Here is a 21,260-nt window from a genome sequence, read left to right on the forward strand (position 1 = left end):
AATATGATGTTGCTGTGCAAATAAATTGATCTTGTCTCATTTTGCATTTGTGTTATGTGATTTTCAAAAAGCTATTACAAAAAAATTAAAAGATTTTCTAATTCATGCTGCTTGACTGTGTTTGTAGTGGTTTTATATGACGAAGGTTGTCAGAGGGTGGTGGATGTTCAGCGTTGTGTCCGTCCATAAATCAATCAATCAAATTTTTATTTGTATAGCGTATTTTACAGTAGTCGTCACAATACGCTTTACAGACAACCCTGGCCTAAACCCCCACAGGAGCAAGCCTAAGGCAACAGTGGCAAGGAAAAACTCCCTGTGGCAGATGGGAAGAAACCTCGGAAGGAACCAGGCTCAAGGGGGATACCCATCCTCCTCTGGTTGGCTGAGGGTGCCGACTGGTGACCGTGTCAGTCAGTTTTACAGGGTTTATGATGTGGCTCAGCTGATGGGTGGGGCCGGGTGGCAGTGATGGGGAGCAGCAGGTGGCGACAGATGTGGGCAGGGTGGAGGCAATGACGAATTATGACATTATGTTCAGCTCTGAGATTAGTACATTCGTTAACACCATGCAGGTTTCGCTCATTATCATTTGCAAAGCAATTAGGAGCCTATTGATTCACTTCAGCCTTTAATATGATCAGTTCATTTTTTACCTCATTTTATGTAATGTAATGCAATACTATATCAATATGGGACTTTTATTCTTCACTGCATCCATAGCTATTTCTGACATTATGTTGTCTAAAGGGGATAATTATTCCCTCAAAACAGAAAAAGAGTCATTAACAGCTGGTTTAAATTCTAGTATTGCGTGGAACAAATGTGGTTGGAACGAAAACCAACATACACGGCGGGTCCCGAGGACTGTGTTTGAAAAATAACTGCTTTAGACCACAACCGCAGAAAGGGAACTATCACTAAGATTAAAAAAATAAATAAATCAAAGCCCTCTTGTAATACACTCGCGTGTGAGCTAGCTAGGTAAGCCTTTTATATTTATAGATTCTCCCCGGTTTCGGGAAACATTTTAATCACGAAAATCCACTGTTCGTTAATACTGACCGTTATCTGGCTGGCTAGCTAGTCCCCTTGGTCCAGCTCTGGCAAGAAAGACATCTGACTGCATCCTCACAGAATGAACGAAGACGGTACGTTATCTTACTTTGATGCAAACGCAGTACTGATTCCAACTCAACGTGTTTTATTTTTTCTTTCTTTATAGTGCTATTAGATTAGTCATCTATAACAATAGATGAAACTCGTGCTACTAACATTCATTATTGAGTATCTGTAAGATATGTTACCTTCTATTTCAATCTGGTAAATTCAGTGAATAAAAAGTAACTTTTCGTTCAAATTTACGGAAATGATGTAATGTTCAATTTTGTTCACTGCAAATTGCATGTTTTGTTGTTAGAAGATCAACAAAACATGCCAATTGACCAGGGTGCCCAAACTTTTGCATAACAATGTATATGGAGTAGGTCCTTGTCTAACTGGATTGGGGATAAATTCAGATAGATTTTTTCAGAGTTGGTAGAGTATTTTAGGGTGCAGATGAGGCAGGATCCAGACCATCCGCACTCTACTAGAGTTCTTAAAAAGAGACAAAGGTACATAGTTAGTGTAAAACGGGCCTAAACACCATAAGTGTTGGGGAAACTGGTGGCAAGTTTACTCTGGACACAGTAACAACTATTTTATCTAATGTCTTTTAATTTTACTAAATAAATGTGTACAAATGCTATTTTTGTTGATAAGTCATGGAGATGTCAATTTAAATTTTTTTAAAAATTGTTTTTGACTCCAGTCAGAGACTGTTGGAAATATGAGGACTTGAATGTGTGTGTCATGGTCCTGTTTTCCTGTCTGTGTTTCCCTTGTTGGGCCGCCAGATGGCGGCACTTCTGTTTTGTGTCCTGCTCCCCTCCTGTTAATTGTATGATTGTTTCAATTGTCTCGTTATCCCATCATGGTTCCCACCTGTGTCTTGTTATCCCCTCCTTCTGGTTTGATTGTTTTTTGAGTTCACCTGTGTCTTGTTACCCCTGTCTATTTAAGTTCTCTGTTCCCTTGACTCGGGTGCTGGTTCCTTGTGTTTGTTTCCAATCCTGTTGCAAACTGTATTTACCTGCCTGCGTTTGTTCTGCCTTGTGTTTGTTCCCGACTAGCGTTTGTTGAGACCGTATGTACCTGCCTGTGTTTGTTTCATGACTTATATGTACCTGCCTGTATTTTGTTCCTGACTGTTTTGTTTGACCTTCCTTTGTGCTCTGCCTGCCTGTGTTCTGCCCTGACCGTGTTCTGCCCTGCCTGTAATTGTGAGTCCCTCTTGTTTTCTGCTTTTAGTTATTTTTTGAGTTTGTGGTTTTGCCCTTTGTGGCCTTGTTTGTTCCCTGTTTGTTTACCCGTTAGTAAAGTCTTTGTTAATTTTCCCCTTTTGAGTTTCGTGTTTTTTCCCACTCTGCGCCTGGGTCCCAGCACCCGAACCGTCACAGAAGGAACCAGCCAGTGTGGGACCCAGCAGGTTTTTTTTTTTTTTTTTTTTTTTTTTTTTTTTGTTTGTTTAGTTTAACATGCCATCGGGTGGTGGGAGCTTGAGCCTCCCAGTGCCCGGGCGGGCGGTCGCGGAGGCGCCGTGGTCGGGCTGCCTCCCGGTCGGCCAGACCTCCAGCTGCTCAGCAGGCGGATCCTGACCCTTTTGAGGGATCTCGGCTTGCCATTTTTCCGGGGTCCGGCCCGCGGGGGTCCCGCCGGTCCCGTCCGGCTGCCCAGCCGGGTTCCCTACAGCTGTGGTCCGTGTTCCTGTCGCCTGCTCCACCCCAAGTCCCTGAGGGGCCTTCACGGCCTGCTCTACCCCGAGTGCCGGAGGGACCTTCACGGCCTGCTCTGCCCCGAGTGCCGGAGGGACCTTCACGGCCTGCTCTGCCCCGAGTGCCGGAGGGACCTTCACGGCCTGCTCTGCCCCGAGTGCCGGAGGGACCTTCACGGCCTGCTCTGCCCCGAGTGCCGGAGGGACCTTCACGGCCTGCTCTGCCCCGAGTGCCGGAGGGACCTTCACGGCCTGCTCTGCCCCGAGTGCCGGAGGGACCTTCACGGCCTGCTCTGCCCCGAGTGCCGGAGGGGCCTTCACGGCCTGCTCTGCCTCAAGTCCTGGAGCGGCCTTCACGGCCTGCTCTGCCCCAAGTCCTGGAGCGGCCATCACGGCCTGCTCTGCCCCAAGTCCCGAAGCGGCCTTCACGGCCTGCTCTGCCCCAAGTCCCGGAGGGGCCCCCAGAGCCACCTGGAGCCCCGGAGAGGCTCCCAGATCCGCCTCGAGCCCCGGAGAGGCTCCCAGAGCCGCCTCGAGCCCCGGAGAGACCCCCAGAGCCACCTGGAGCCCCGGAGAGGCCCCCAGAGCCACCTGGAGCCCCGGAGAGGCTCCCAGATCCGCCTCGAGCCCCGGAGAGGCTCCCAGATCCGCCTCGAGCCCCGGAGAGGCCCCCAGAGCCGCCTCGAGCCCCAGAGAGGCCCCCAGAGCCGCCTCGAGCCCCGGTGAGGCCCCCAGAGCCGCCTCGAGCCCCGGAGAGGCCCCCAGAGCCGCCTCGAGCCCCGGAGAGGCCCCCAGAGCCGCCTCGAGCCCCGGAGAGGCCCCCAGAGCCGCCTCGAGCCCCGGGAGGCCCCCAGAGCCGCCTCCAGCCCCGGAGAGGCCCCCAGAGCCGCCTCTAGCCCCGGAGAGGCCCCCAGAGCCGCCTCGAGCCCCGGAGAGGCCCCCAGAGCCGCCTCGAGCCCCAGAGAGGTCCCCAGAGTCGCCTCCAGCCCCGGAGGCCTCGCCTGCTCTGACCCTTCCACGGAGGCCGCCTGCTACACCCAAGTTTCGGGCTGTACTTGTGCCTCGAGCCCCGGGGGGCCTCCGGAGCCGCCTCAAGCCCCAGGGAGCCTCCGCAGCCGCCTCGAGTCCCGGGGGCCTCCGGAGCCGTCCAGAGCTCCGGAGAGGCCTCCAGAGCCGTCCCGAGCCCCGGAGAGGACAACGGTCCCATCTGTTGTCCCGCAGGGGCCGCCTCAGACTGCTCTGGCCGCCCCGCAGGCTAAGCCGCCTGCCTTGCCCCCTAGCGTTCGTGCTCCCCCTGGCGTTCGTGCTCCCCCTGGCGTTCGTGCTCCCCCTGGCGTTCGCGCTCCCCCTGGCGTTCGTTCTCCCCCTAGCGTTCGTGCTCCCCCTAGTGTTCTCGCGCCCCCCAGTGTCCGTTCTTCCCCTAGTGTTCTTGCTCTCCCTAGTGTCCACTCCTTGCCCCCTGGCGTTCGTGCTCCCCTGGCGTTCGTGCTCCCCCTAGTGTTCTCGCGCCCCCAGTGTCCGTTCTTTCCTAGTGTTCTCGCTCCCCTAGTGTCCACACCTTGCCCCCTGGCGTTCGTGCTCCCCTGGCGTTCGTGCTTCCCCTGGCGTTCTTGCTTCCCCTAGTGTTCTCGCTCCCCCTAGTGTTCGCCCTTCCCCCAGTGATCGTCTCTCCCCCGGTGTCGTCGCTTCCCCCAGTGGTCGCCCCCTCCCCGGTGTCGTCGCCCCCCAGTGGTCGTCTCTCCCCGGAGTCCGTCCTCCCCCAGTGATCGTCTCTTCCCGGAGTCCGTCCTCCCCCAGTGATCGTCTCTTCCCGGAGTCCGTCCTCCCCCAGTGGTCGTCCCCTCCCCGGTCTCGTCCTCCCTGGTGTCCATTCTCCCTTTGGTGTTCGTCCTCCCAACCGTGTGTCCGTGTGTTCCCGGCCCCCTGTCTAATTGTCTGCCCGCCTGTTTGTCTGTTGGTCTACCCGTATGTGTGTCAGCCAGTTTGTTGGCCTGTTTGTCTGCCCCCCAGGCCGTCAGCCCATCGGCCAACGTGTTTGCCCGCCTGTCTGCCTGTCTGTCTGTGTGCCAGTCCGCGTGTGTTTTGTCTTGTTTCCCTGTGTGTCAGTCCCTATGTCAGTTGTTGGGTTCCCCCCTCGCCTTCCCTGTCTGCCTGTCCCTTTGTGTGTCCATCGGTGTCGCCGTGTGCCTCCCCGCCTGCTTGTCTCTGTGTCTGTCTTTTTAGGTCTCCCTATTGTGCCAGTATCTGGCAGTCTGTTTCCCCCTCAGTCTTGTCCAACCCAGTCCAGTGTTGTCGTGCCCCGTCTCGTTGCTGTCCTGTGTCCACCTCGCCCCAGTCCAGTCCTGTATGTCTGCCTTGCCCCTGTCCTAGTCCCCCCTGGTTTCCTGAGTTCCCCCTGGTTTCCTGAGTCCCCCTGTCGCCCGAGTGCGGGCCCTGAGTTTCCCCGTGACGCCCGATGTGCGGGCCCTGAGTTTCCCCGTGACGCCCGATGTGCGGGCCCTGAGTTTCCCCGTGACGCCCGATGTGCGGGCCCTGAGTCTCCCCGTGTCGCCCGGGTCCTGCCCAGCCCTGAGTCTCCCCGTGTCGCCCGGGTCCTGCCCAGCCCTGAGTCTCCCCGTGTCGCCCGGTTCCTGCCCAGCCCTGAGTCTCCCCGTGTCGCCCTGTTTTCCTAGTTTCTGAGTTTTGTCCCAAGTTTTCCTGTTCTGTTTTCCCCCGTCCTCCTGTTCCCCCGTCCGAGTCCAGTCCCGAGTCCTGCGTCCCGTTCCAGTCCCGAGTCCCGTCCTGTTCCTGTCCAGTCCTGTTTCTGCCCTGAGTCCTGCGTCCAGTCCTGTTCCTGTCCAGTCCTGTTTCTGCCCTGAGTCTTGTTTCCAGCCCCGAGTTCCCCTCCAGCCCCGAGTCTTGTTCTTGTTTTGTTCCTGTCCTGTCCAGTCCAGCCCTGAGTCTTGTCCTGTCCAGTCCAGTCCTGTTCCTGCCCCAGTTCTGTGTCCAGTCCCTGTTCCTGTCTGAGTCCTGTCTTTAGCCCCCAACCTCTGTTGACTCCCTCCCCGGGTCGGCCTCCTGGGACGTCAGGAGCCGTCCCTTGGGGGGGGGGTACTGTCATGGTCCTGTTTTCCTGTCTGTGTTTCCCTTGTTGGGCCGCCAGATGGCGGCACTTCTGTTTTGTGTCCTGCTCCCCTCCTGTTAATTGTATGATTGTTTCAATTGTCTCGTTATCCCATCATGGTTCCCACCTGTGTCTTGTTATCCCCTCCTTCTGGTTTGATTGTTTTTTGAGTTCACCTGTGTCTTGTTACCCCTGTCTATTTAAGTTCTCTGTTCCCTTGACTCGGGTGCTGGTTCCTTGTGTTTGTTTCCAATCCTGTTGCAAACTGTATTTACCTGCCTGCGTTTGTTCTGCCTTGTTTGTTCCCGACTAGCGTTTGTTGAGACCGTATGTACCTGCCTGTGTTTGTTTCATGACTTATATGTACCTGCCTGTATTTTGTTCCTGACTGTTTTGTTTGACCTTCCTTTGTGCTCTGCCTGCCTGTGTTCTGCCCTGACCGTGTTCTGCCCTGCCTGTAATTGTGAGTCCCTCTTGTTTTCTGCTTTTAGTTATTTTTTGAGTTTGTGGTTTTGCCCTTTGTGGCCTTGTTTGTTCCCTGTTTGTTTACCCGTTAGTAAAGTCTTTGTTAATTTTCCCCTTTTTGAGTTTCGTGTTTTTTTCCCACTCTGCGCCTGGGTCCCAGCACCCGAACCGTCACAGTGTGATGGAGTGAACCGAGGATGTGATTGGTCCTAAAAACATAGGACATGTGATTAGCCCCAAAGTAACAGAGGACATGTGATTGCTTTGCCTAACAGAGGATGTGTGATTGGTTCTGATCGGTTCTGACTGTACGGCCCTGTGTTGTGATTGGTTCTGACTGCACGGCACTGTGCTGCAATTGGTGCAGGTGAAACCATCCAGGGTCTGAGGGAGAACCTGACGCAGGCCATCGACCGACTAACGGGAGTGGACTCCTCTGTGGCCGTGTCCTCAGGAGGAGAGCTTTTCCTGCGTTTCATCAGCCTCACGTCCCTGGAGCATGATGTATCTGTCTCTCACGTGCGCGCACACACACACACACACACACACACACTCCCCCCCCTCCCCCCCCCCACACCACACTCACTGAATATGCACTTGAAACACACTAGCAAAATCTGAAAACCATCCTGCAGATCCCTGAATGATTTTAATGAAATCTTTCACCAATCAAAATGTGCATATGAATGACAAAATTTTACGGTTAATGGATTCATTTGGGTTCATTTTCTCTTTGGGTTCATTGTTCTGTTTCAGTCCACTAGACTAGGGTAAGGTCAGAGGTTAAAATGCTCTCTGACTGATTCCATCAGACATTAGGAAGAATTTTTTCACACAGAGGTCAATGTGTGGAATAGCCTGCCAGGTCATGTAGTAGAGGCAGAAACTCTGGGGATTTTCAAGACTAGGCTTGATACAGTGTTAGATACTATGTAGTCCGTAGGTAATCAGAGCACTAATTCCCTTGAGAGAAGACAAATGCTAGAATCCCCTAATACCAGAACTGCATAAAAAAAATGTATTCTGTTTCTCAGCAGCAAAAATCATACCAGAGTGCATGATAGCCTGACACATGTTTGCCTTTAGATCCTCCTGCTGACAGGCTAACAAGCCACCAGCATGATATCAGGAGTCTAAAGCAACTAACCAGCTGCACTAAATGAGGATCGCAACAGGCTGTTTCTTTTCCTCAGGATCTGTCACGGTGCAAGAAAGTTATGGTTGAAAGAGGGGAGCTTTTCCTGAAGAAAATCTCTCTCTCCAGGAACAAAGTCGCAAGCTGTGCCACACCTTCATAAAAGACGGAGCGGTGAGGGTTGTCGTGTTCTGCGCCCTGTCCCAACACTCTTCAGACGCAACATTTCAGTAGGCAGAGCAGATGAGGCTCCTTCTAAACCTCTAAATGATTTGGGACATTCGGGTGCATAATTAGCATGGAACCGTATACTAAAAAAAAGTCCCTCCAACAGAGAATCTGACACACGCGTCACTTTTGCTGTTGAACATTGCAAACATTGTTACCCTCAAACTGAGCTGAAGTGCTTGTTTGTCAGAGGAGAGTAAAAAGAGTTCTGGGTGCCCCCCTGTCCTGTTCCTGCGTCATATACGCGCTCCTCGTTCCCTCTCACAGAAAATCCTGACGCACTCGTCCTCCAGAGTGGTGCTGAGGGTGCTGGAGGAGGCAGCGGCCGAGAAGAAGCGCTTCACCGTGTACGTCACAGAATCCCAGCCGGACTCCGCAGGGTAAGCGATCCTGCCGTCACACAAAACAGGGGAAAATGCATGCATACACACACCACACATGCACGCACGCACACGCACACACACATGCATGCACGCACACACACACACGCATGCATGCACGCACACACACACACATACACACAGACACACAGTGAAAGCCTGCTGTGACACCAAACCGTGAAAGTGCATGCACGCACACACACACACTCATACACGCCCGTTCATGTTCAAACTTTATGGTCTGTAAGTAATCTAAATCACTCATTTAGGGTATCTACTAAGCAAATATTAATAAAAACATTAGTGATTTTCTTTTCTTTCTGTTGCAGGAAAAAAATGGCTGAGGCATTGAAAAATCTCAATGTTCCTGTCACTGTAGTTTTAGATGCTGCCGTGGGGTAAAGCTTTCTCCTGTTCTAAATTCACCACGACTGTTTAATGCCTCAGATGTGGGCTGTATCTGGGCTGTGTCTGGCTCACTGAAAACAACTGCTGAGGGTTAGACAAACAAGAACAGCACATACCTCATCCATTCCAATGGTCAAACAGTTTGCCACGTGTGTGTTATCAGCCCAGTCAATGTCAGACCCCTATGTCTATCAGGCCCTGAAGGACTTTGCTTTCAGGGCGGGATTGCCCAGGGTTGGCCTGACCTCGTGGAGCTATAAAATCATCATGGCTCACTTAAGATCTAACGAGACTGCCACGCTCCCGAGGTCAGGGCCGGCCCGGGACCCGCAAGTCATCTGGGCAAATGTGACACACGTGTTTTACCAACAAACAAAAAGACATTGCCTGGATGACAGCTCACAGGTGTCTCCCCACAAGAGTTTTCATGTACCGCAGGCACTTAGCCCTCACTGAGCGCTGCCCCCATGGTTGCACTGACTCGGAACACATTTACCATCTGTTCTGGGAGTGCACCGTGGCTAGGCGGGTCTGGGGCCTTGTTGTTTCCTCTGTCTCCCATAATAGGTTGCTACCGAGGTCCTCCCTGACGGCTGAGAGCGTCCTCTACAGTCCCCGAGAGGGACTCAAGACCACGGAGCTCCAGCGTCAGTGGGGGATCGTCAATACCATCAAACAGGTCCTGTGGGAGACGAGGAACATCAAGGTCTACCAGAAAACAACTGTGGACCTGGTCACTCTCCGGAGGAGGATACAAAACCTCCTCCAGGACGGCGTTCTGGTGGAGTTTCGAAAGAACAAGGACCTGGCGAGAGAGAAATGGGGGGTGGACCACTGGAAAGAACTCATCATATAGTCCACCCCCCTAGGAGGGGCACCCGCTCTTCACCCCATCCCGAGCACACGTATTATCCTTAAAATGTATTTTAAGTAAGTTATGTCTTAAAATAATTATTGTCGTGTGATTATTAGTTAAAGATACGTATGGGTGTTGGTATTAGGTTTTCTTTTTCTGTGTTTCTTATTTTCTTGAAATTTAGGGAATGTCTATGTTTAAATGTATTTTTATTCCTTTTGACCTTTTAAAGGAATAACGTTTTAAAAATGTAAAATGTAAAAAAACCAAATAAAGATACGTACCTCATCCATTCCAGTGGTCAAACAGTTTTCCACGTGTGTGTTATCAGCCCAGTCAAACATACACATTTCAATCCCAGCAAATATCCTGCATATTAATGATATTAATTTAAAAAATATATATCTGTGCCCAATGTGGGACTGAATATATCCAATTTCCTCCCTAATTTGGCATTTTGCGGAAGCACGTTCATGTACAATCACCACTGCCGATTCAGGAGAGCGTAGACATCCACGGTTCTCTGAAAGTGTCGCGAGCTGCTTCATTTCACACTGCAGACCACAGCTAAGCTCACACAAAGCGGAGGTGGAGGAAGACCGTTCATATGTGTCACTGGCCGATCGGCCACCAGGGGCCGCCAGAGAGTTATGAAATGCAGACACCCTGACTGACCGAACCCCCCCCCCAAACCCTGGACGATGCAGCCGGCCAACTGTACATCTGCCCATGCAGCTACCTGCTACCATCGGCACTGGCACGGTCCGCACTCGATCTGAGACTGTGGGGCTCCTCCACCAGTCCCCCAGCAGACCCCATTTATGATACTTTTCAAAGGACCAAAGATTATTCACCAGTACCATCGAGTTCAATCCATCGATTGTACATTTTGAATCGGTATTGAAATCGAAATTGAAATCCCTCGTATTTGCTATCCTTTCACTCTGTAGTTGCCGTTAAAATGCGAAGGCAGCCCAGGAGAGTTTCTGAGAAAGTGTTGTGATTTGCTGCAGGTACATCATGGAGAAGGTGGACCTGGTGATAGTGGGAGCGGAAGGAGTGGTGGAGAGCGGAGTAGTCATCAACAAGGTGGGTCCAGCAGCCCAGGCAGTGTGAAGGATTCCACAACAGCCATTAGCAAAAAGACGCTAATACTGAAACCACTATAAAATCCATCTATTTGAGTATTTTAAAGGGAAACTAAACCCTAATGTCACACCTTGAAGTAATTATCCCTCCCCCATTAGGTAAAAAAAGAGGAAAAAAAAGCATTTTGACAATTGTCAGACACAATCTGTTGTGTTGCAGTTGTTTAGATATCTTACTTGCCACACAGTGCATCCAAATCAAGCTTCTCTGTCTTTCTGAGTTGTGTGGTTCATTCAGGTATACTGAGTCAGGAGACTGGAAAATCAGTTTGTGTAATTGGCCCATTCATTATTATTATTATTATTTGTATTATTTTTTTAAATATAACATAACAATAATAATAATAATATTTATATATGACTACCATCAAAGTCGAGTGATGCAATCGTTCAAAAATAGATTGTAGAGTGAAGGTTCCCCTTTACCACAGTGTTCCAGTGTGGGTACGTTTCATTTTTTAAAAACCCATTTGTTTTAAGAAAAAATAGCCCAGTTGCCTATTTTTCATCAAGGCTGGGTGCAGGAGCTCAAACAACACCCACAGTGCTTATAAGCAGTCGACGGGGCTACGGACTCTCTAAGGCAAGCGCTGCCACTGATAGGAACACAGGATGTGGGAATTGCTGTGCTATTTTGACTGAAAAAAATCTTCTGTAGTCCACATGGCTCGGTGGACCCGATGGGAAACAAGCTTGCTTATGCCATCCGTTCATCTGAAACACCCCAGCTCTTTGAATCCAGCCACACTGCTGCCATCACCAGATGAGGGTGAGCCTCATCACTGCTGTGTTGACATAGAACCAGGTAACAATAATAGAAATAGAAACTGTGACATTAACTGTCTTTTGAATTTGCGACATTTAAATAATCTGGCCTTAGTTGATTTGAAAGACTTAAAACAAACCTCACAATTACCCACTCCTCCTCATCAATCTGCTTAGTTACTTAATAGGGCTGGGGCGACTCATCGATGTAATCGATTACGGAAATACGTCGATTTGCATAACATGCGTCGGCGCGTCGCAATGAAGTAAGATGGCTGCGCCCGGTCAAAGCATGGATTCCCCCAGAGAACAAGCTGCAGCTAAACAAGCCCAAAACCGTCCAGACCCATGGTGCACCTGTACTAACGATATAGCTAGCTAGAGTGAGAGCACCTGTTATCGACCACCTTCGTTCAACAGACAGGAAAACATAAACAGATTTGCAAATATATTTTGGAGAGATTGTATGCTGGACTGTAAAACGGAGATTACCAGTTAAAACTGGGCTATTTTTTGTTGCAGAGTAATGCCCTGCATTGCATACTTTGTTTCTTGTTACATTTGTTTGTTTTTAAGAGAAGATTATTGAATAAAATATTGAAATATTAATGAGAAGTTTTTGATATTTATTTTTGGTAAATTAATTATATTAATCGAGTAATAAAATCATCTTTGGAATAATCGATAAATTAGTCGTAAGATTAATTGACTAATCGAAAAAGAATCATTAGATTAACTGATAAAAAATAATCGTTAGGTGCAGCCCTGTTACTTAAAATTTCCACTATATTGGATTTTCTGCCATTTTGGACATTCTGGAAAACACTCATTGCTTATTCTTCTGTGGACGACACTGGCTTAAATCAAATCATACGTGCCTTAACTTTGGGGGACACTGTGTGCTGCAGTCTGTAGGGCAGCTAGGTCTTAAACATAACATAACATAACATATTGACAAGAACAGGCCATTCAGCCCAACGATGCTCGCCACTTTCCTAACTAAATTAGTGCTCTGATTACCAACAGACTAGATAGTATCTAACGTTGTATGGAGCCTAGTCTTGAAAATCCCCGGAGTTTCTGCCTCTACTATATGATCTGGCAGGCTATTCCACACATTGACTACTCTCTGTGTGAAAAAATTATCTTGAAGAGGTGAAGCATCTTATGTCTTTCCTCATAGATTTTATCTTTCATACCAGGAATTAATTTTGTTGCTCGTCTTTGAAATTTTTCCAGAGCCTCTATATCTTTCTTGTAGTTGTGAACCTAATGTGAACCCCTTTACCGACCATGCAGCTGGGGGTTCGACACCCACCGTGGCACCCTCTGTACTGTGACCCCATCTCCATCTGCAACCCTCACGGCTCTCCCCTGGTTTCAGGCTCTCCTTTAACCCTTTGAGGTGCGAGATGACAAATATGTGATTCTTAACTGAACATTCAAATGCTGATGTAGCAAACACTACTATTATTTGAAAGCAATGGAGTTCTAGAACACTGACTAGACCAAAAGTATACCAAAAAATCTACTCTTCATAAGGATTAAAACATAACTTCAAGCAGAAGATCCATCCAACCATTATCTTTACCCGCTTATCCTGAGCAGGGTCGCGGGGTCAAGCAGAATATATTTTGATTTAACTTTTTCCTTTTTTTATTATTATTTTTTTTTTTTTTTAAGTGACCAGAATTGGGATTTTGCAGTAATGGGACATGCTTACAGATGCATTTAGGTATTCTGAACTGGGGTGAAATGGGGAAAGGATAAGTACTGTTTGTATGTCATTCAAAACATTTAAAGTCAGAAAACGGTTGAAAAACTCAGCACTTCAGTAACTTGCAATACCCATTTCCTGATAGTGTAATTGTAATATTATGCATGCATGGTTTTGCTGATGCATCAGATCTTTTTTTGTCATACTAGAGTAACTTTTGTGTAACTAGAGGATCACATTCTATCAGTTGCCTTTTTTGTGGTAACAAGAAATGAATTAATAATTACTTAATGAAGTTAATCAGATTAAGATGTAACCCATATACACATATAGCAGTGAGGCGTTGTGTCATGATCAAATAACAAAAGCTCAGCTTCTGTTGTCTGTCACAGGTTCAATAGACCTGAGTCACGTCATGTATTTAATTCGTGGCTTCGTCGCGTGATGTTGTACAAAGTGTCCGCCTCATTCTCAACCACAGGCGCACGCATCTATTTACATCCTACATTAACACGTCTTGAGGCAGTTAATTTTACATGCAAGTATTTTTATGCACTTTAGAGGGCGCTGTTGCGATAAATGTGGTAAAGGCGCGGTAGCCATGGAAGTGAAAGTAAAAGTAAAAACATATTTCTTATCGTGCGTTGTTAGAACGTGTATGAGTAAGCAGCGTTTTCATAATTCCTTTTCAGTAGCCTACTTTTTTCGAGTATAAGCATATTCACACAAAGTTTGTAGCCTACAGACTTTCGTGGACCTCATGATGAAAATCAAGATGAGAGTTTTCTGTTGGTTTCTGTCGTTGTACTGCGCTATCAGGACTGAAGGTAAATTGACTTTACTCAGTAGTAGCCTACGGCAACAGCTGGTGTTTAAACGAAAAAAAGAGTCATATATGACATTTAAAAGCAATTTTTCGGATTTCCGCATGAAGCATCTGTGCGTATAGTTTCAATATTAGCCTATGGAATTAAAATAATTTTGATTGCTACATAATTATTACCGTAATAACTCAGTTTCGTTTTTAATTATGTTTGTGTTTACCAATATACTGATTTTATTGCTGTATGATTTTGACTCCATTTGCATTCTAGTTTAGATTTGGTATTATAATTTATTCATTAAATAAAACGGATGCCACGGGATTTTTATACGTTTTGCACGTATTGTGAAGGACTTTCAAACGTATCTTCCGTTCCAGGATTTGCAGTGCGGGGTCCTGCTATGCCCCTAGTTGTCCAGTTGGGGGCGTCTGTAACGTTGCCCTGCTCTGTGGATACCCCACTACCTCTGCACGAGCTGGAGGTGCAGTGGATGAGGGAGGATTCTGGAACCCTGGTGCATCTGTTCCAGGAAGGAGAGAGTAGGCCAGAATCACAGAGCCCAGCTTACAGCGGCAGGGCCGATTTTTTCTCTGAAGAAATCTCCAAAGGAAACTTCTCTCTGCTGCTTAGGAATGTCACTAGTGAAGACAAAGGGCTGTACAAGTGCGTAGTTCACACTGTTCACGAGTCCAATGAAACAAAGGTGAAAATAGATGTTGGTAAGTACCCCCAGCCCACTTGTCCCGATGCAGGTTCAGACAGCTTTGTTGTTTGTTGTGGTTACATATTTGAAAAGTAAGCGTCTTTATTGCATGAAATTTGTTGGAAAACAAGCTGAATTTTCAGTTTCTATGAAAAATTGTTGTTATGATAAAATGAACAGAAATTATTTGCTTACATGCACAGAGGAGCGTGAAGGTCACCTGCCATCCCGCCAAGTTACGCCTTGGCGGGTCATGCCCCATACCTATACAGCACCGAGAGTTTGGCACTTTTCAGGGTTCCCCACAGAAATAACCACAACAGCCACAGACACTCAGCCCTTAAAAACATTAAATTCTGTACATTCTCACCCCATTTCGACAGACAGAATTCATAAACAACTTCACATGTCCACACAATAAAGCCCCAAACTAAGGGGATTTTGTGTTTTTTCCTTCTTCTTCTTCTTCTTCTCATTCTTATTTTTCCTGCCGCCTATCCCACTAACAACATGTCTCCCCATTGGACATTTTACCGACACCAGCCAAATCTTCACTTACACAACCCAATCAAAAACTTGCATACACACGCAAAATACCCACACCTTTTCACTCTGAAACATTTCCAGTATAAATAGCTAGTCTGCCTGTGGCCTAGTGGGCAAGGTTACAGTCTTGGGAACATGGGGTTCTCGGTTCAAGCCCAGCTAAGAACACGTTTCTTTAACCTGCTTTTACCCTCACTAATAATTGTCTACTACTTCTCAATTATTGCTTTTGCACCATATCTACCCGCCGTTCACTGAACGTATACACTGCATTATGACGTACCGTCTGCACGTTCAGTTATTAACCGGCTACAATATTGCAAAGCCATATGGATTCAACGGGAGCTCTTCTGTGCTTACTGGCCTGTGTTCTTCTTTAAAATCACGGACAGGTTTGCTAATGATATTTCACGCATTGCATAGCTATGTCATGGTGCTGCATTAACAAAGTCACAGACTGGTAAACCTCCGGTTGAAGGATTGAATCCCGCCTCGCCCTCAGATAAGAAAGAATTGAGGAAATATTGGGTACATCTTATGTAATTTCGGTGAGGCAAGATAGCCTATACTGTTTGTAGTACCGTAACTTGGCGTCATTTTGGTTTTGGCAGTCTGAATGAATGAGTTATAGACGGTGTATGTCTTGTATATGTGTATTGGCATTTTTGTACGTTGAAAACGTGTTTTTTTATGAGATTATAGAATATAGAATATACCACACACTGTAAAAATGAAATACAAATGAAAAATGTAACTTGATTTTTTCAGAATGGCTGGTTGTAACTGGTGCAGACCTGCCCGCATATGCATATGCTGGTGAGGATGTGATTCTGAACTGCTTGGTGGACACCCATGTTCCTCTCGAAGAGTTACAAGTAGAGTGGATGAAGACAGATGGGGAAATCCTGGTGCTGCTGTTTTTTGAGGGGGAGAACAGACCAGAGTCACAGCATGAGAGATTCAGGGGGCGTGCTGAGTTCTTCAGTGAGGAGATTCCCAAAGGAAACTTCTCTCTGAAACTGAGGGATGTAAAAACAGAAGACTGGGGGGAATTCATGTGTAAAGTCCATACAGACAGAGAATCAGTCAGTGCAACAGTGTGGCTGCGAGAATTGGGTAAGTAATGTGATCACACACAAATTCACTCCAAAATTTACATTTACCAGAAAAGGGGAAAACACAGAGAGTGTTTTAATTTTGAAATAAGGATTTTAAAAAAATGATATGTTAATTTTATCTTCAAGTATGTTTTGTCATTAATGTCTAACATTCAGATATTAATTATTAAAACAGCTGAGTCAGGTGATGAATCTATGTAAATAATGTCAGTCATTTTCTTTTAATCCATAAATTACAGTGATAATCCAGTGTGTCAAAAATACAAAATCTTCACAAAGTAATGTTCTTGTGCAAATGTATGCTAATTTCTAAGTTATAAAATCATAGGCCTATACTTCTGTCTGAAGTCTGTTATAAGAGCATTACTTTTTTCATGATTCAGTCTGGGCTTAAGGACACTTCAGCATGTGCAGGTGTTTTCATCAGATCTACCAGTTAAGACTCCTACATTAAATAATTTTCGGTTAGATTTTATTATTGTTTAACATGTGATTAAGTCCTGGCCTCAGGACTAATGAAGATCTTTTAAATGCCCCCCTTACACCAATCAGGCCAAAATTATTTTGATTTAGGCCGTGCTACCAGTTCTTATATGCAATCTTTCAGATCTTTGTCCTCATATGTCCAGCTTACGGTTTAATGTTACTGGGAAAATTAGCTCCAACTCGAAGATAATCCTTTGGCTCTTGGTTAGCATAGTTTACTTGCACAGGTGGTTTAGTGATGTTATGTCTTTATTCACTGTGGTATCTTGACTCATTGTGGTATCTTTACTCAGTGGTGTATCTTTACTCACTGTTGTGTCTTTACTCACTGTGTATTTATACTTGGTGGTGTAACTTTTCTTGGTGGTGTATCTTCACTCACTGTTGTATCTTTACTTACTGTTGTATTTTTACTTGGTGGTGAATCTTTACTTGGTGGTGTATCTTTGTTCACTGTTGTATTTTTACTGGGTGGTTTAACTTTACTCACTGTTGTATATTTACTCAGTGGTGGATCTTTACTCGCTGTCGTATCTTTACTCCCTGTTATGTCTTTACTCGGTGGCGTATCTTTACTTGGTGGTGTATCTTTACTCACTGTTGTATCTTTACTCAGTGGTGGATCTTTACTCACTGTTGCATCTTTACTCACTGTTGTATCTTTACTCGGTGGTGTGTCTTTACTCACTGTTGTAGCTGGCCAGGTCTGACACTATTGTTCATATTAATCAGGTAAATACAGGTCTGTTTCTCCTACACTGTAAACCACTCTGGACAAGAGAATGGGGTTACTACTAAAATGTCACGGTACGGGTGCTGGGACCCAGGCGCAGAGTGGGGGAAAAAAAAAAAAAACACGAAACTCAAAAAGGGAAAATTAACAAAGACTTTACTAATGACAGGTGAACAAACAGGGAACAGACAAGGCCACAATGGGCTAAAACACAAACTCAAAAAATAATCTAATGAAACAGAAAACAGGAACTCAAAAACACAGACAGGGCAGAACACGGGAAGGCAGAGCACAAGGGAAGGTCAAAAACACAAGTCAGGAACAAAATACAGGCAGGTGAAATACAAACTCAAAAAATAATCTAATGAAACAGAAAACAACAGGAACTCAAAAACACAGGCAGGGCAGAACACGGGAAGGCAGAGCACAAGGGAAGATCAAACGAAACACAAGTCAGGAACAAAATACAGGCAGGTACAAACGGTTTGTAACAAATAGAATTCGGGAACAAACACAAACAGGTCACAAACACAGGCAGGTACATACGGTTTTCAAACAGATTGCAGGAACAAACACAAGAAGGCAGGTACATGAAAGTCAGGAGACAAACACAAGGAACCAGCACCCGAGTCAAGGGAACAGAGAACTTAAATAGACAAGGGGTAACAAGACACAGGTGAACGCAAAACAATCAAACCAAAAAAGGAGGGGATAACAAGACACAGGTGAACTCAAAAAACAATCAAACCAGAAGGAGGGGAAAAGACACAGGTGGGAACAATGATGGGATAACGAGACAATGAAACAATCATACAATTAACAGGGGCGGAGCAGGACACAAAACAGAAGTGCCGCCATCTGGCGGCCCAACAGGGGAAACACAGACAGGAACACCGGAACATGACAGTACCCCCCCCCCCCAAGGGACGGCTCCTGACGTCCCAGGAGGCCGACCCGGGGAGGGAGTCAACAGAGGGTGGGGGCTGGGGACAGGACAAGACAAGAACAGGGACAGAAGACGGGAACAGGACTCTGACAGGAACAGGGACTGGACACAGAGCAGGAACAGGACTGGGGCAGGAACAAGACTGGACACAGGACTGGAACGGGACGCAGGACTCGGGACTGGAACGGGACGCAGGACTCGGGACTGGACTCGGACGGGGGAACAGGACTCGGGACTGGACTCGGACGGGGGAACAGGACTCGGGACTGGACTCGGACGGGGGAACAGGACTCGGGACTGGGCAGGACCCGGGCAACACGGGGAGACTCAGGGCTGGGCAGGACCCGGGCGACACGGGGAGACTCAGGGCTGGGCAGGACTCGGGGAAACTCAGGGCCCGCACATCGGGCGACACGGGGAAATTCAGGGCCCGCACATCGGGCGACACGGGGAAACTCAGGGCCCGCACATCGGGCGACACGGGGAGACTCAGGGCCCGCACATCGGGCGACACGGGGAGACTCAGGGCCCGCACATCGGGCGACACGGGGGAGACTCAGGGCCCGCACATCGGGCGACACGGGGAGACTCAGGGCCCGCACATCGGGCGACACGGGGAAATTCAGGGCCCGCACTCCGGGCGACATGGGGAAATTCAGAGCCCGCACTCCGGCGACACGGGGACTCAGGAAACCAGGGGGGACTCAGGAAACCAGGGGGGACTCAGGAAACCAGGGGGGACTTGGACAGGGGCAAGGCAGACATACAGGACAGGTCTGAGACCGGGCACGACAACACTGGACTGGGTTGGACAAGACTGAGGGGGAAACAGACTGCCAGATACTGGCACAATCGGGAGACCTACAAGGACAGACACAGGGACAAGCAGGCGGGGAGGCACACAGCGACACCGACAGACACACAAAGGGACAGGCAGACAGGGAAGGCGAGGGGGGAGCCCAACAACTGACATAGGGACTGACACACAGGCAAACAAGACAAAACACACGCGGACTGGCACACTGACAGACAGGCAGACAGGCGGGCAAACACGTTGGCCGATGGGCTGACGGCTTGGGGGGCAGACAAACAGGCCAACAAACTGGCTGACACACATACGGGTAGACCAACAGACAAACAGGCGGGCAGACAATTAGACAGGGGGGCCGGGGAACACACGGACACACGGTTGGGAGGACGAACACCAAAGGGAGAATGGACACCAGGGGGAGCGACGAGACCGGGGGAGGGACGACCACTGGGGGGAGGACGGACTCCGGGGAAGAGACGATCACTGGGGGAAGGACCGACACCGGGGGAGAGACGACCACTGGGGGAAGCGACGACACCGGGGGAGGGACGACCACTGGGGGAAGCGACGACACCGGGGGAGAGACGATCACTGGGGGAAGGGCGAACACTAGGGAAGCGAGAACACTAGGGGAAGCACGAACGCCAGGGGAAGCACGAACGCCAGGGGGCAAGGTGTGGACACTAGGGGGAGCGAGAACACTAGGGAAAGAACGGACACTGGGGGGCGTGAGAACACTAGGGGAAGCACAAACGCCAGGGGGAGCACGAACGCCAGGGGAAGCACAAACTCCAGGGGAAGCACGAACGCCAGGGGGCAAGGTGTGGACACTAGGGGGAGCGAGAACACTAGGGAAAGAACGGACACTGGGGGGCGCGAGAACACTAGGGGGAGCACGAACGCCAGGGGGCAAGGTGTGGACACTAGGGAGAGCAAGAACACTAGGGGAAGAACGGACACTGGGGGGCGCGAGAACACTAGAGGGAGCACGAACGCTAGGGGGAGAACGAACGCCAGGGGGAGCACGAACGCCAGGGGGAGCACGAACGCTAGGGGGCAAGGCAGGCGGCTTAGCCTGCGGGGCGGCCAGAGCAGTCTGCGGAGGCCCCTGCGGGACAACAGATGGGACTGTTGTCCTCTCCGGGGCTCTGGACGGCTCTGGAGGCCTCTCCGGAGCTCTGGACGGCTCCGGAGGCCCCCCCGGGACTCGAGGCGGCTGCGGAGGCTCCCCTGGGGCTTGAGGCGGCTCCGGAGGCCCCCCCGGGGCTCGAGGCACAAGTACAGCCCGAAACTTGGGTGTAGCAGGCGGCCTCCGCGGAAGGGTCAGAGCAGGCGGGGCCTCCGGGGCTGGAGGAGGCTCTGGGGGCCTCTCCGGGGCTCGAGGCGGCTCTGGGGGCCTCTCCGGGGCTCGAGGCGGCTCTGGGGGCCTCTCCGGGGTTCGAGGCGGCTCTGGGGGCCTCTCCGGGGCTCGAGGCGGCTCTGGGGGCCTCTCCGGGGCTCGAGGCGGCTCTGGGGGCCTCTCCGGGGCTCGAGGCAGCTCTGGGGGCCTCTCCGGGGCTCGAGGCGGATCTGGGAGCCTCTCCGGGGCTCCAGGTGGCTCTGGGAGCCTCTCCGGGGCTCCAGGTGGCTCTGGGGGCCTCTCCGGGGCTCGAGGCGGCTCTGGGAGCCTCTCCGGGGCTCGAGGCGGATCTGGGAGCCTCTCCGGGGCTCCAGGTGGCTCTGGGGGCCCCTCCGGGACTTGGGGCAGAGCAGGCCGTGATGGCCGCTCCAGGACTTGGGGCAGAGCAGGCCGTGATGGCCGCTCCGGGACTTGAGGCAGAGCAGGCCGTGAAGGCCGATCCGGGACTTGAGGCAGAGCAGGCCGTGAAGGCCGCTCCAGGACTTGAGGCAGAGCAGGCCGTGAAGGCCGCTCCGGGACTTGAGGCAGAGCAGGCCGTGAAGGCCGCTCTGGGACTTGAGGCAGAGCAGGCCGTGAAGGCCGCTCCGGGACTTGAGGCAGAGCAGGCCGTGAAGGCCGCTCCGGGACTTGAGGCAGAGCAGGCCGTGAAGGCCGCTCCGGGACTTGAGGCAGAG

General features: G+C 49.5%; 1 protein-coding gene and 1 pseudogene across 2 annotated transcripts in view; both read left to right on the forward strand.

The window, feature by feature from the left end:
- Positions 1–21,260, forward strand: part of LOC135239107 (butyrophilin subfamily 2 member A2-like) — a 48,134-nt gene that overhangs the window by 20,569 nt on the left and 6,305 nt on the right. The gene's annotated exons all lie outside the window — the stretch shown is intronic.
- Positions 438–14,398, forward strand: LOC135239111 (translation initiation factor eIF2B subunit alpha-like; annotated as a pseudogene).

Source organism: Anguilla rostrata, chromosome 14 (genome assembly GCF_018555375.3).
Source record: "Anguilla rostrata isolate EN2019 chromosome 14, ASM1855537v3, whole genome shotgun sequence".
NCBI lineage: Eukaryota > Metazoa > Chordata > Actinopteri > Anguilliformes > Anguillidae > Anguilla > Anguilla rostrata.